The sequence below is a fragment of the Nelumbo lutea genome, chromosome 3 (assembly GCF_056320005.1).
Source record: "Nelumbo lutea isolate HS-2025 chromosome 3, American lotus-T2T, whole genome shotgun sequence".
Lineage (NCBI taxonomy): Eukaryota > Viridiplantae > Streptophyta > Magnoliopsida > Proteales > Nelumbonaceae > Nelumbo > Nelumbo lutea.
In genome coordinates, this window is record NC_142686.1 from 12,251,615 (window position 1) to 12,268,636 (window position 17,022).

Consider the following 17,022-nt stretch of genomic DNA (forward strand, 5'->3'; position numbering starts at 1 on the left):
AATGAGCCCATGACCATTATTGCGTTGCCTAAACCAATCAACTTTTTGATAAAATGCCCCTTCTGCTTTGCTTTGCTCCTTGCTCTGCTGTTTTTTTTTATTATTATTATTTAAAAAAAAAAAGTGAGAATTAAAATCCCTTTCTAGGTTGTCACGTATGAAAGTTTCTAATAACAACAACGAAACACTTTAAATGCAACATGGGCGTTGTCTCTACAAACTTTAAATGCGATGGACATGAAACATATATAGTTATGCCAAAAACCCCACTTAAAATCTTAAATATTTAAGTAGAACTCATCCATCTGGTTCTGAATTCTGATGATAGATTGAAACCCTGAAAACATGAGACAGGTGGCTAGAGTTATGCGGGTCTAAAATCCCCAGTTAAACTAGTAATGTTTCAGAACCAAACTGGACTTCCGCGTTGGATGGGTGGGGCATGGACAGGACACAGCCTTTGGGTTTGGGACTGTACTTGTGTGAATATTATAGAGTATTAGATTGTACCTTGCAGGTTTATATATAAAAAATATTAGTCACGGTTAAAGCCCTAGGGATGAACAAAGGATCTACCCATTTATTCCAAACTCCGATTTCATCGTTGGTTAAACCACGGTAGCATTTTTCATGTTTTTGGGCCAAATATGAAAATATTCAGGCAAAATCATACCGGTGCATTTTTATGGAAATAACCGCAATATAAATCAACAGTGTATTTAACGCTTTCAAGTTTTTAATGGGTAGGTTAAGTAGACTTTAAAATGTAAAAGTAAACCATGCATGTGTAGTGTTAAAAGATAAAATAGACACCATGTGATGTGATGTGATTGATTCAAATATTTATCATCATGCCAAAATGTTTGTGATTTTCTTTTAAACCCTGTATGCTTACACGTGCCTTGTAAGATGGCATCAGGTAACAAAAATAGTTCATATGTATTGTTTCATTTCTTCATTAATTTTTTTCATAATCTCATTGTTGCCCTCCTCTTCTTCTTCTTAATATATCAATTTTAATTAACTTTTACAAAAGACATACCTAAGAAACTAGATAATGGGAAAACAGGGCAAATGAAGAGTGCTTCAATCAAGTGGCCCTTAATTTTAACTGTTAGACTTAAATTTTGAAACGTCAACAAAATATATACATGTGAAACTGCAAGAATTAACAGCTACCTTAGGTTGGATTGCATGGATAAAACGTTTTTTAAGGTAAAATACTCTACCCCTATACTTTAAAAAATGGACTGAATTTTATCTTACTGTTTGAAAAAATCACTAAACTACCTCCATTGATCAAAGGTTTTATTAATTGATTTTTCAAATAATAGAATAAGTTTTAGCTTTTAATCCATTTTTAGTTTAAATATTTTACCTTTTTTTACAACTATTTAAAGTTAAAGTTGCTTATTTATTTATTTATTTATTTATTTATTTATTTTATTGTAGAATTTTCACTAGCCACGTGTCAAAAAGTTCACGGGGAACACGTAATAATTTTTTGATTTCTTTATATGTCACGCTTTGTTTTCAATTCCTCCTTTATAGCTTTCTTTTAACGATTAAGTTATTAACTAGACAAAAAAGAAGACGCACTCACGCACCCACCAAAAAAAAAAAGGAGGTTCCCCGTTCCCGTATTGGCCTCGCTTCCGTGTGCGAGCGCGTGGTAAGAGAAATTACAGCCAGTTGTAGCCATCCAGCTAAGCGTGGACTCGCCCAGCAAAAGCCACTGATTCCTTTCTTTTATCTCTCTTCCGGTTTTCCCCCTTTCTCGCTTTCTCTTCCGCAGTTAAGCCTCCTCCTCGGACCACCATGCCTATGCCCTCTCTCAAGAAGCCTCCATCTCCTCTGCTTTGGTTGCCACACAAACTATGACATTACACCTCAGATCTACTACACACATCCACAACAAGCATCAGATCTGGAGTCCCACTGCTCGCCACGATGGACTCCGAGCAGCGCCGGAAGCGAAAGCGCCTCCCCATCAGACCCTCCTCCCCTTACTGCTCTCTATGGCCCCTTGTTTTGTGTTTTTGTTGCTTTGTCTTCTTCGTTTTCGACGGCTTCTCCATTCGCTCCGCTGCTTTCCGGCCTGTTCTCATACCTTCCCCTCTATCTTTTCTCTCTTTGTCTCCGACCAATTCACTTCAAGATTCTACCCCTCGATTCCGTCAATTCAAAATAGAGGATCGAGTCGTATTCCCAGACCATGTTTTGCTGCTTGTCTCCAGGATTGGTACTAGTACTAGTAGTAGTCATACTCATAGAAGAAGCAGTAGTAGCACTAGTAGTGTTAGGAGAAGCTCCTCTCTGCTGCGTCTGCATCAGGACGGAGGATTGCATTGTGTCTACCATCATATCTTGAATTATTCGGATAACGTCGGCGGGAAGAGAAGCCAAATCTCTGTTCCTGTGTTGTCGGTGGACAACTATGATGACTCACGATCAATTGTTCGGTGTCCAACTCCTCCGGCAAATTATTCAACTGCTGTCAATTTGAAGAAGAAGGTGCAAGACAGAAATGATGACGATAGCTACTTTTCACAGACGGATCGGTCAGTTCACTCGTGGGAGACGCTGGTGTACGCTGCAGCTTTGGATAGAAACTCAGCTGTTGTGTTTGTCAAAGGCTTGAATCTTCGACCCGACAGGGCGTCGGATCCAACGCAATTCAGTTGCCACTTCGGTTTGGGGGATTTGGATAAAGGAAGCAGGTTGTTTGCTTTTACCAGTAGGGCGGTTACCGCGGCTCAGGAAGTAATTCGGTGCTCTCTCCCTCTTACCATTCGAAAGAATCCCGACAAAGCTCGGGGAATTCGAGTCACCATAGGTGTTGCCTCCCATTCCAACGTCCATGGCAACCACCGGGCCGCATTGGGAGATGGAGATGGAAGCAAAGCTGCTACTCCTCTCGCTCCTTTGCCTTCGGTCGCTAAGATTTTTGACTTTAACGACTCACATGGCAAGAAGAAGAGAAGGGTGAATAAGAATAATAATAATAATAATAGAAAGAAGAAACATGAGCTCTGCGTGTGTACCATGGTCTGGAACCAAGCCTCAACACTTAGGGAGTGGATTGTCTATCACGCCTGGCTTGGGGTCGAGCGCTGGTTCATCTATGATAACAACAGTGACGACAATATCAAGGAAGTGATAGACGAACTCAAAAAAGGAAATTATAATGTCAGCAGACACGCATGGCCATGGATCAAGACCCAGGAGGCTGGATTCTCCCACTGCGTTCTTAAGGCCAGGGAGGCATGCGAGTGGATTGGATTCATGGACGTTGATGAATTCTTCTACTTCCCCTTCCCCGCTCCTCACCACCGCTCCATGGGATACCCAGGTCAGCACTCACTCCGATCACTGGTTCATCGTTTCTCTTCTTCCAAGGTCATTGGTGAGATCAGGACAGCCTGCCACAGCTTTGGGCCATCAGGATTGAGCACACCCCCTTCCCAAGGAGTGACAGTGGGTTATACCTGTCGGCTCCAAAGCCCCGAGAGGCACAAATCCATTATCCGTCCAAATGCTCTAGATGAGACCCTACTCAATGTGGTGCACCATTTCCGGTTAAGAGCTGGGTACAGATACCTAAACCTACCCCAAAGCACTGCTGTGATAAACCACTATAAGTATCAGGTTTGGGAAGCCTTCAGAACCAAGTTCTTTCGAAGAGTTGCCACCTATGTTGCAGACTGGCAAGAAAACCAGAATGAGGGATCCAAGGATAGGGTACCTGGACTGGGCACCGAGGCCATTGAACCACCCAATTGGCCGCTCCAGTTTTGCGAGGTCTGGGACACAGGTCTCAGGGACTTTGTCATGACTAACTTGGCTGATCCTATTTCTGGATTGCTGCCATGGGAGAGTTCTCTTGTGTAACAAAAAATTCGTCGTCATGCAGCTTCTCTGCCTTTGTAACATATAATCACCAACCATTCTTTTCTTTTCATTCTTTCACCTTTTGTCACTTTTTTTTTTTTTTCATTTGCCTGACGAAATCAGAAGTCACAAACAGAGAGAGAGGTTTTACATTATTGCAATTCTGCAAGGATACATAATTTATCCTTCTTGTACTCCTAGAATGATTTTATTTATTGATTCATTTTCAATTTCTATTCTTCCTGTGGCACATGATCAAATGGAATTCATTATTTGGTCAGATTCCACGGCCCAGAAGCTCAGCTACCATTCAATAGATTTCATCTTCCTAACTATTTTAAGCCTCCGCCATTAAAACGGTAATCAAATTGTGAAATCGCATCTTTTAGCACAGAAATGTTTTTTTTTTTTTTCTTTTGGGTAGGCAGCGCAGAAATAATGTACAAACAAACTACTAATACGGCAGGAAAATAGCATAATAATTCTCAACATAACATGTATGTTTGTCAGAAGATGAAGCCATATGGGTATCAAAATCCCATTTGCAATGAAATGAGAACGGGATATTATGCTTGGCCTCAAAAATGAAAATGCCCCGTTAAATCAAGCATAGTTCACGTTCTTTCACTTGACTGCAATAAAACAGTCCAATTTCTTAATGGTTCTGCAAAAACTGATCCATTAATGTGAAAACTTCTTATAAGCTACAGAAAACACAGGTACAGAGAATAGTTGCATGGCATCCAAAAGAATCTAAAAAAGGCTGCTTCCTGAACAAAAAGAAACTAATAACCAAAACCATACATTAGCAGCGTTTTATCAGGGTTCCATAAAATTGTAAATGGTATCAACTAAAGTTACTATACCAGACGTATCACATCTGGGTTCATGCATAAACCATTGGAGGGTTAAAAAATCAATATGAGAGAGAAAATAAAAGGTTACATTGTAATATTTAAGAGAAACAAAGTTGAAAATGTTTGGCCACAAAGGGAACTACCCTCACTGGTTTTGCTCTTGAGATTCCTCCTTGTCAATTTTCTGCGGAACATAAAGAAAGCAACAAGCTGAGTTAAAGGAATTCCTACTAATAGTAAGCAATCATACTAGGAAGGTTGCCAAAATAACATCAATGTGGTAAATATGGCTGGGATCTACTAAGAGATTATAAAAAAGAAAATCTTTAGTTCAACACAAAGTCTGATATCAGAGGAACCAAATAACAGAAATCGAGTGAATGAATAAAAATAACCACCAAATAGAGCCTGGATCCCACCAGCAATACATATAAAAGCTCACAACCACAATATGAATAAAAATGACTGTTATTAAAAAATGATACTGGGGTAAACAAGTATTACCAGATAGCCACAAACAAGTTGCTGACTTCAAAAATGGCAACAGAGCAATGCAGTTTTTATTAAATATACAGAAGAGGATAGAGGTAAGAACCTCCCCCCCCCCCCCCATCACAGCCCCTATTCTAAGTTCTTTTTTATGCTTTTTTTAAGTCCCCAAGTAAGGCATGCAACTTTGACAGAATTACAAATTCAGTTTACTACCAAACAGTTAGGATACCAAATCAAAGTCAAACTTAATCCTACATCATGCCCATGCAACGAACAGTACTAAGAGACGGGATTGGTGGTTATATCTGGAACAAAATTGTTGGGAAAAGAACAACTTGGATGAAGTTAATAATATATAACAAATTCACGCATGTATATACCCCAATCTTAAAGTCAAAGTTAGACGGGGATAATACACGTAAACTTAATAAAGACAAAGATGAAAAGCCAAGTCTAGATGGAAAGCTAGGCAAGATATTAGGAACTTAGAATCTTCCATAGACAGATTAACTTCGTTGCATTTTCAGGAGTTCAAATCCTCTATTACTATGAAAATGGGAAAGTCCCTGTTCTAGGAGCGATATCACAAGACATTAATAAGCTGATATTTATCCATGCCTCTTACAATCCGTCATTGTTAGGAATTGCATTTGACCGTCCATTTTTGTATTCCTGTTACTGTTGTCATGTAAGGTTCAGAATCCAACTTCAGCCACTTTAGTAGATCAACCAACTAGCCAAGATTAAATATTGTTCCATTTCTTGATACAAATGCATAGAGGAAAAACAGGACTATTTTTTATCAGTAACACATTAAAATTTTGTTAGTATCTGTATAAAAGAATGGTTTAAAACTACTGCACCAAGCACCCCCAAATGGGTAGCTAGCCTTGGCTAGGCACCATTTTTATTTTATTTTTACAAATTCACCCTGGGGGAATTAAAACCAGTACATCTGATTTCTGTTTACCCACCCAGTCCCCAGATAGCTGGAACCTTCTTCTTTTTTTTTTTTTTTGATATCTTTTGAAGCGCTACACAACAGGGGGTAGCCCATCCCCCAACCCATAACCCCCCAAATGCAGGTGCAGGTGGAATTCGATCCCAAGTCTCCGCTACAACTAGCCGGAGACCTTAGCAACCAGCTGGTTGGCACCTTGCCAGATAGCTGGAACCAATATTGAGTAATGGCTGGCCCTGTCTATGTTGTTGGCTGATCATGATGTCTACTTGTATCTTATTCTAAACTCCAAAGCTAGCTTTTTTATCTACCTAAAAGCATGTCTCTGTTCCCATGGACCAACGTAATCGCATCTCAAACAACCTATGATCACACATGAATCCCCTTCCATCTTGGTATCTCTGTAGTTTAGAGATTTTGCTATCCTTAAGCCATGTAGAACTACTCAGAATTCCATGTTTGCTATTCTTCCCAAACAGGTCTGTGTTATGTTTTGCTGAAGAGGAGAATGTAATGCACTTGATGGTCCAATGCATCTTTGTGAAAAGGATCTGGTCCTTCTTCAAGCTCTTTAAGGTGACTGGATGGGCACCAGTGGACTCTGCTGGAATCTTTGGTGAATGGCCGAGAGTTGTGGGAAGTACTAAAGCAAAAATATTCTGGAGCTGTCCATTTGCTGTCTGCTGGGAGATTTGGAGGGAGAGAAACAAGAGGATTTTGAAGGGAGAATGAAAAGCTTAGAAGAAGTTGGGGCGGCAATGTTAGGAACCTGCCTAACTCAGGGCTCTTCGAGGGGCCAACCTCCTGAATTCTTGGAAGGAGAAAGAGAGAGAGAGAGAGAGAGAGAGAGAGAGAGAGAGAGAGAGTTTAATGCTGAAAGAATCATTCCCTTATTCCTTTTCTGCTCTACTACTTATAGTTTTACAATCTTGATTGTTACAGTTCTTACAAGTTGATGGCAGTTGTTGTTACAAGTGGATGGCAGTTGTTACAAGTGGATGGTTAGTTGTGCTGATGTGGCCTCCTCTTGTAAAACTGATTATCTGCCTTCTGTTCCTCTTGTAAAACTGATTAACTGCCTTTTGTTGGTCTGTTCCAGCGGTCTTGACAATCCCCCCTTCCTTTAGAGCGACCTTGCCCTCAAGGTCTAATGTAGGAAAATTTGATTGCAGATCTAAGTAGGAAAATTTGAGTCCATGTGCATGAATATGGGCTGATCTGGATCTCCTCTTTGCTTTGTTAGTGTTGCAAGACTGATGGGCCTTGGGCCCTTGCATGTTTGCCCTTGTAGATGGACTGTAGAGTTTCCTGATGTGAAGTCCATGGTGAGACGGGCCCAGTCACAGACCACGGGTCCTAGCTGTCTTAACCATTGAATGCCTAGCACCACGTCTGCTCCACTGAGATGGAGAGGATATAGGTCCACCGCAAACTAATGACCCCGAATCTTTAGTGGTAGGCCCATGCAAATGCTATTGCAAGATAGGTTGTTACCGTTGGCCACATGAACCGTAAAGGCCGTTGTTGGTTGAACCGTAAGTCCCATTTTATCCACCAAGACTTGAGTTATGAAGTTAAGGGAGCTACCACTGTCTATGAGGATTGACACTTGGTGTCCTAGAATCAGTCCTGCAACTCTCATTGTTTGAGGGGGCGCAAGTCCCGTAAGGGCTTGTAAGGATATTTCAAGCGTGCCATTGGATTGTATTTCCCACCCTAGGTTAGATTCTCCACAACCAGTGATGTCGTCTTCCTCTTCGGCATCTGTTTGGAGGAGAAACAGTTTCCTGCAGCGATGGCCCGGCTCAAATTTCTCTTCGCAGTTGTAATAGAGACCTTTGTCTCTGCGGGCTTGCATCTCTGCCCAGGTCAGCCGTTTGAAATGAACCAGTGGGCCTGGGCCCAGTACTCCTTCCTCCTTGTCTGGTGTTGTCGTCCTTTCGTGCTCCCTTCTTGCTTCTGGACCCCATGGTCGCTGCACCTTTCTTGCTCGACTGAACTTGTCCTCATACAATCTTGCTAGTTCTGCCGCATTGATGACCAAAGTGGGCTACATTGCTTTCACTTCCAGTCGCAGTTCTTCTTTTAGGCCGCCGACGAAGCTTTCCACCAATGCCTTCTCCATCCACCCATGGACTCTCACGGCTAGCCTTTCAAACTCCATCTGGTATTCTTTTACTGATCCCACCTGCCGCAGCTTTGCCAAATTTTCATCAAGATCTTCGAACCCAGATGATCCAAAACGGACAGTCATGGCATCCGTGAAATCTGCCCAAGTTTGACAAGGGTGCCCCCTTCTGTACCATTGAAACCAAAGGATAGCTTCTCCTTCAAGATGCGCAGAAGCCAGAGCTACCCTATCTTGCCCCGGTGTTTCATGGTAATCGAAATACCTTTCGGCTCTGAGAATCCAGGGAGTTGGATCGCCGCCTGAGAAGATGGGGAAGTCGATTTTGGCTATTCTTGTTGTCGCCCCTGTTCTGCGGCTGTTTTCATTGTTGCGCTCTTCTTGGCTTCCTCTATCAGTATTCGTTGCCCCCTGCTCCAGTCGAAGGAGGAGAGCAGTGAAGCCTTCCTTCATTTCTTTGAGATCTGAAGACATTCGATGGATCTCTACCTCCATCTGATCCATTCGGGTGTCTACTAACGTGTTTCTTGTGGTGGTCATGCTGGCTCTGATACCAAATTGTTATGAACCTGCCTAACTCAGGGCTCTTCGAGGGGCCAACCTCCTGAATTCTTGGAAGGAGAGAGAGAGAGAGAGAGATAGAGTTTAATGCTGAAAGAGTCATTCCCTTATTCCTTTTCTGCTCTACTACTTATAGTTTTACAATCTTGATTGTTACAGTTCTTACAAGTGGATGGCAGTTGTTACAAGTGGATGGTTAGTTGTGCTGATGTGGCCTCCTCTTGTAAAACCGATTATCTGCCTTCTGTTCCTCTTTTAAAACTGATTAACTGCCTTCTGTTGGTCTGTTCCAGCAGTCTTGACAGGCAATCTCTTCATTATCTGTTGTCTGGATATCGGTACTTCCAGAATTTGAAGGACTAAAGAAAGAATGATTTCGGTTCTGACTTTTGGCATACATTGAATGTTTAAGATTGTCGGTTTGGTTTATGTACTTTGTTTTTTGTTGTTGTTTTATTGGAGTGACTCCTGGCCACCTGTGTTAGTGTGTTAGATGTATCTTTTATTTTCAGTAATAAAATTTTCTTTTTTATTTATATTCAAAAAAAAACATTCTTCCAATTCCTTATGATGTCATCAACAATGAAAGAAACTAAAACATCCATAGTTTTCACCCAATCTACCACTGTAACTGTAATGTCCTCTAAATGGCATCCCTTCTCTTGGATCCGTCCTTGAAAATTCTCACATTTCTCTCTTCATAAATGCACCAGAACATTGTTACCCACATACATCTCCATATGACTTGCATCCAAATAAGGAAAAGAAAAAACTCCCAAATTCTGGATACAAATTGATAGAAGATTAACACATGAAGAAAATGCTTTTAGCATTTACCCTACAAGAAAGGCAGATGACGTGACAGAGACCAATAGGGCCTAGAGTCTTACAAATTTTATGTTAGCAGGGTAAGCTTCCAAATAGAAAGCTCTAACTTAGGGAGTACTAGTCCTCAGCAAGTAACACTAACAAGACAAAACAACTAAATTAAAGGATCCCAAGACAGTACTTCAAAGAAAGAATCACAAGAGAAAAAAGCCAAGGAGTTAAGAATTTAAATCCTACAATCTGAATTGGAAGAAATGACGGAAACATCTTCCAAAAGATAAAAAAGAGTGAGAGAAAAGGAAGCTTTACAGTCTCTCAATCCTCTCCTTAAGCCGAAGTCCTAGACTAGTCTGTTTTTATAGAAAGATACATGAGAGGAGACGGGTTTTTCTTTGTACAAAGAGGTGGAATGAATAGAAGGGAACTTATCCTTCAAAGGCATTCCACCACCACAGATCTTCCTAAAATTTTGCTTTTTGACCTGATAAGACATCATACCTTATGTATTGTAAAAAAAAAAAGTGGGGAGCAAGGAATGGATAACTTTCCAAAGGGAAAAATAGGACCATTTTCTACATGAAAATCTTAACTTTCTCCACTGTGAAAAATAGGACCAGTATTACAAGAATTCTCCTAAATGCACAAAGTATCTGTATCATACACTCCATGAAAGCTTCATGGGACACTTCTGCATATGGTTTTCCTTTTTTAACCTTGCTTTATACAACATAAACATCTAATAAACATTAAACACAATGAAATCCATCATTTCTTATAGAATGTTCCTAGATTAGGAAGATAAATTTCTAGATATACTCAGGTAGTCTTCTATAGGAATATGATGATAGAACTCACAATATAGAAATTCTTTAGAAGTGAATTGATTTTGAATGCGTTTCTGAGTAGATGTTTTTCGTCTTTCTGAGTCAGACTACTGATGACCATCAGATTCTGATTCCTCTGTCCATATCATGCAATACTGCTACAGGATAGGGTTTGTATTTATCAATAAGAAGCTTAGTGCATAGGTTTATGGTTCCATTGAGGCAGTATTTGATTTTGAGACATGGGTTTAACAGTTCCAAACATATTGTGTTACAGCTCCACTAGAAGTAAGTTGTAATGGACCATTTGTAGTAGAGATGGGGTCTTTTCAGTCCCTACATGATTCAATTCCCGGTAACTGAACATGGGCAAATATTTGAAATTTGACAATCAGTAGCAATTTCCATCTGATTAACTCCATTTACGAATTTGGATATTAGAGTTATAACATCGTTTAGAGGAAGCAAGAACCAAGAATATTTGGCAGCTCCATAAACTGGTAGCTCCTTAGAGTGTGTGAAAAGATAATTTATGGATCGATGTACGTAACATGACGTTCAGAATTAACAAGAATTTGATGACCCAAACAGATGCAAAAAAAAAAAAAAAAATCCATTGAGTCATTCTATTTCGGAATATCTGCCAAGTGGGGATGGAGCCATATACTATGATCCTTTTTATACTAACAACACCCTTGGAACTGATAAGTTCAGTCCACATAAGCAGGAAAGAAGAGAGAACGAAGGTACTCCCCTCCAATTGCCAATTGCTTGTTTTATTCGAATAAAGGAAAGCTCAAAATGCCAGGTCCAATAATCTCCAACACAGCAATTGAAAGCAAAAAGGTGACATAGGAGATATTAGGTATCATATCAATAGTTCTTCAATATCAAAAGGCTCAGTGTTGAAGTTTTCTTTTTTTTTTTTTTTTCTTTTCTAAGGAAGCTAAGATTTAACTCCGCATAAAGAAGAATGACCATAATTATTATAATAATTCTAAGCATCAACAGCAAAGAACATGAAAGGGTAACAAAAGAAAAGAATGAAGGGGGAAAGAGGAGGAATCAGAGGATAAGGGGAGGTTGGTACTGATTGGGCGTTGTGCCAGGCAAGTCCTCTGTACACGTTAACGGAGAAAGTGGCGGTGAGATATATAGTGGCGACGCCCAGCCCCGCCGTGAACGCTTTGAACGCCCAGTCTCCTACTTTACCCGCAATCGCCATTCTCTCTCAATGCTATGATGGATGATGCATGCAAGCGACTGTACACAAAAACCTGCATCTATTCCAGTTTGAAGGGTAAAGTAGGTATAGTTCCCGGTTGCAAGTTGCAACTAAGCTGGGATCCGATTCCCGACCTTACCGGCTTACGGCTTACCCTCCCCACCCCACGTGACGTCCACGTCCCCACCCATACGGCATACGTCATACGCGCTGCAACTTGGATATGGGCTAGGCCGGGCTTAGGTCAACACGGGCCTAATCCTGGATGTGAAAGCTAAAGCCTGGGCTTGGATATGGCCTGAGGTCAAGTCCAACTCCTACATAAGAATACTTTCCGGGCCTGGGTTTGAGCGGGTCTGTTGATCTTCATTTATATTTTCTTTATCGAATAAATTGCTGAAACCTCCATGCAATTATTGTAATTGTTTCTCTTAAACTTTTTGATATAGTTGCAATAGATTCAGGCATGAAAATGTCCATGACACCCATGTAATTATTAATGAGGCTGGTTTGTACAAAAAAACAATACAAACTTTATAAATAACAAAAACAAAAGAGAATCCAAAGTTGCAGCTTTGCCTTGGAGTGATTGGTGTGAAGGACAATTTTGAAAAAAAAAATCAATTTTAGAAAAGAGATAAGAAGGGTCAAGGTTCAAAATATTGATACATCGGTAGTGATCTATTGGACAGCATTGGTAGTTTTTTTTTTTAATTTTATTTCGAATCTGGTTCAGAAGGGCCGATTTAAGGTCCGTCCATCCTCTGAATCGGTCGGGACCCTGAAAAACACCCTTGTAGGGGCGTATCGAGAAGCCCCTAATATGATACATATCAATTGATACAACCCGATTTGCATCAATACTTTGAACCTTGGGAAGGGTTTGGGGTAGTGATTCATATGAAGAGAAATTTTAAGAAAATAAGCATTTTTGTTAAACTGCATGGATATTTTAGACATTTTCATGTGATTGAACACCCAACTTTATATTATACTTTTGACAAAATTTAAGGTCAACTATCTATGAAGTCAACCATCTGAATCAAGTGGTGGTTAAGAAATCCAACCATTTGAATCAAATTGATCAACCTATGAAGTCATAGTTAGGTAATAAAAGTTTTTAAATAGAAATAAATAAAGAAATTTACAAATAAAAAGTGTAAAAAAATTTGTCACATTTATGATATTTTGATTAATTAAATTAAAAAATAAGTGTGATAAACAAGAATTATTTTTATTGATAATAAAAATGAAATGCATAATTTAGAACTAACCAAAAATTAAATATAAAAATTAATAATAAATAGTTCAACTTTTGGGTTAAATGTGTTAATATTTAATGTTATAAATAAATAATAAATTTAATAAAATATAAAAATAAAAAAACAAAAACACATAATTTTGCAAAAAATAAAACATTCAGGCACATGTATAATATCATGTATTTATCATATTAAACAAAAAGTAAGTGTGATATATCAAAATTATTTTTACACACAAAAATAAAAAAAAATTATAGAAAAAATTGAACACATCTATAATCTTATATTTACACTACTATTAAAAATATGAATAATATTTTGAAACTTTTTTTGACTAAAATCAAGGTTTTAACAACCGATCTAGAAATGAAACCGCTTTAATTTCCAGCTTTCGAGTCAACAATTCAATTGTCTAGTTTGAGCAAGTCAAACTGATAAGATGTAGAATATAATGCAAGTTTTTATTTTGACCGTTAGATTAGGATTATGTTAAAAGTCCACCGTATATATACATTATTATAAGAAGGGAGTGTGAGAGTTTGAGAAAGAGGCGATTGGTTAAAGCTAAAAAGTGAGAAAGAAGAACAAGAAAAGAGAGTGTCGCCAAATGTGGTTGTCACCATGTTCACCAATCATTGCTACAAAACTATTTTGCCCTAAGAAGAAGAAAGAACTATCACCGGTGGCTATCTCTATGTTCATCATCACCACTGTTACAATACCATTTGCCCTTTTCTTACATATCTCTCAAATCCCAAAACGTTTGCTTCATTGGTGTATCTTAGAATTTAATATAAGATCAATGTTTAATCTCTTATCTCTTGCATTGATTTTTTGATTTTTTATTAAAGTTGCATTTTTTTCTGTTACAACTTAAAAAGAATCACAGAAATGAGAAAACTCAAAATCAAAATGGAAAAACTTAAAAACCTAACTAATTTTAGCCATCGGGAATAACCAAATAAGTTTATGAGATATGAAAGTTTCATTTTTTCAATTTTTTATTTTCTTTTTTTATTTTAAAATAAATAAAAATTTTGGAAATTAGTTGGAAAGCAACTCAAGAACCTTAATCGGGTTGAACATTTTAACAGTTAAACCGTTCGGGTCAACAGTTCTTTGATCATTTCAGCTTTTTTTTTTTTAAAGATAGCGGTTTAGGGCCAAAATGGAATTGGTGACTTGACCTGTTCCTAGTCCAAACGGTTTGATCGTCTGGTCTGCTCCAGTTTTTTAAAAAGTGTCTAAAATACTCATTTTTTTAATTTAGTCCCTATTTAATTGTAAAAGAAGAGTTTAGCCAAATAGGTAGACCTATCAATGATACTTAAAACTTCACAATTTGGTCCAATTATCACATATTTGGGTGAAGTGTTTTTTGTAATCTGCATCTGATTAATAATTAAAAATAAAAAAAAATAACAACAAAAAATAAAAATACATAAAGTTTATAGAAAAGTTTGTATATATTATTACTATAATTATCATCATCTAGAATTGCCACGTGCAAACCCTTTACTTCTTTGTTTGAAAAAGGGTATAAAAGTCATTTTATTATAGCTTTAATGCCAAATTTAATGTCTACTAAAATGCTTATACTTTTGTATTTAATACATGTCTAATTGTAAAGGTTGAAAATGCAACTTCAATTATTACTTAAGGTATTAAATCTCATTTTCTCTTATTAAATCCTATATTTTTAAGTTATTTTTCACTAATAAATGTTATTAATTAGATCAATGTCAATATTTTTAACAATATAGACCCATATATTTTAAAATTGACTCAAAAACAAAACCATTTTTTATCCAAATGGTGGCTAAGCAATTCAATAATCTGAATCAAATTGATAAACTTACGAAGTCATAGTTAGGTAATAATTTTTTTAAACATAAATAAATATAGAAAATTACAAAAAATTAGACACATTTATGATATTTGTATTAATTAAATTAAAAAATAAGTATAATAAACAAGAATTATTTTTATTGATAATGAAAATGAAATACATAATTTAGAACTAACCAAAAAAGAAATATAAAAATTAATAATAAATAGTTCAACTTTTGGATTAAATGTGTTAACATTTAATGTCATAAATAAATGATAAAAATTAATAAAATGTAAAAATATAAAAATGCATAAATTTTGAAAAAAAAAAACATTCAAGCACATGTATAATATCATATTTTTATCATATTAAATAGAAGTAAGTTTGATATATTAGAATTATTTTTACACAGAAAAAACAAAGTATATAAAAATATTGAATACACCTATGATTCTATATTTACACTACTATTAAAAATATGAATAAAATTGTGAAGCTTTCTTTCAACTAAAATACTCATTTTTTAATTTAGTTCCTATCTAATTGTAAAGTTTAAATTGTAAATTGAATTACTACTTTTCACCTCATTTAATTTCCTCTATTTAAATCTTACAATATTTTGATAAATGAACAAAAGAAAAAAGATACACCAAAAAGAAAACACTACAAAAAGAAAAGTCAGGCAAAGTAGGTAGGCTTATCTATGATATTTGAAACTTTACAACTCGATCCGATTATCACATATTTGGATGAGGTGTTTGTATAATTAGATTTGGATTTTGCAATTTGCAATTGATTAATAATAAATATAAAAATAAAAAATACGTAAAATTTATAGAAAATTTTGAATATATTATTACTATCATTATCATCATTTAAAATTGCCACGTGCAAAGTACGTATATACTTACTAGTATAGAAAAAGACATTGATTGAACCCAACCGAAGATTTTTCATGACATTGTGAACGTTTTCAAACTCAGGCCCTAGAAGTGCTTGATGGGTTGGGTCGACCCAAGCTCAGTAGGGAATTTGGGTAGTTAGGTGCGTGCTAGCAATAGCCATTTAATTTAGGATGGACTAGGATTGGCCAGGTCAGACATGTCCTCAGGTCCAGTCCGGTCTCAACGCTTTAGGACTCGAGATTTTCTGTCCAACGTAAAAAATCTGGTTAGTTTATTTTTTCATATGTAGCCCTGTATCTGCTTCTCACACCACTATATATATATTTCATCCCTATTAAAATTTGTTTTGATGTAAATGACAAGGAAAGTAGGCTTTATAAATGGCAAAAAAAAAACCCAGAAAAATACAAAAGAGGAGGTTGCTTAATAATGGCTTCTTGGTGGAGCATTTTTCTGCTCAAACACATCCTCATTGGTGTCGCCAAATAGGTACCGTACATGATCACTTTGCCTTGGTCAAAACTCAAAAGGCTCAAAACCTCAAGTGGGCTGGTTGAAGATTAATGGGGCAGTTGGAGTTGATAAAGGAAAGGTGGTGCAGGTATTGTTATAAGGGACCACAACCACAATGGAGGTCATGTCCCTTCCTGTGCCATTCACCTTCCTTGTATATTCAACTAGTAGAACCGTAGGCCTTTTTGCATGCATGGTATCAATTAAGTTTGCACTTTATCTCATTTGGCTTTCGAGGCAATGCCAAACTGATTCTTGAGCTGTTGTTGGTTGTTGGTGGATTCTCGATCTTACTCCGCCGTGGTGTATTAACACCCTCCCTGATTACACAGAACCCTTCTTTCTCACCTCACCTTTCTTTCATTTTCAGTTTTTCATGTTAACCTTCAAGCAAATATGACTGTCCATAATGTTGCTAGGACAGCCCCTTGATTTACCTTTATAGTGTGACCCATCTGTCCAGATTTTTTTGATATTTTTTAAGGCAAAAATCATATTTCATTAAATCTAAGAAACTTATATGAATACAGAGAAGTAAAAACAGTACAAAGGAAGAAACTGCAAATACAATTGCTTACAGAGAATGAAATAGATACAGTGGACAAAGGAGAAAAAAAAAACTTCTGTAACTAACATAAGGTGAGGCAGAATCACCAACAGAAGAAACAATTGAGCTTATAGAAGTAAAAAAACTAAATAGAAACAGAGGCTATTAACGGATCAGGCTATTATTCTTCTCACCCA

General features: G+C 37.3%; 1 long non-coding RNA gene and 1 pseudogene across 2 annotated transcripts; one reads left to right on the forward strand and one right to left on the reverse strand.

The window, feature by feature from the left end:
• Nucleotides 1–1,532: 1,532 nt before the first annotated feature.
• LOC148862984 (glycosyltransferase family 92 protein RCOM_0530710 pseudogene) lies at nucleotides 1,533–4,127 on the forward strand (annotated as a pseudogene). The gene has a single exon (XR_016109895.1). The product of XR_016109895.1 is annotated as a glycosyltransferase family 92 protein RCOM_0530710 pseudogene (transcript).
• Nucleotides 4,128–4,662: 535 nt separating this feature from the next.
• Nucleotides 4,663–11,928, reverse strand: LOC148862985 (uncharacterized). Its single transcript, XR_016109896.1, has 2 exons — nucleotides 11,633–11,928; nucleotides 4,663–4,932 (listed from the first exon to the last, which is right to left on the reverse strand). It is a non-coding gene; the product is annotated as an uncharacterized LOC148862985 (long non-coding RNA).
• Between the last annotated feature and the right edge of the window lie 5,094 nt (nucleotides 11,929–17,022).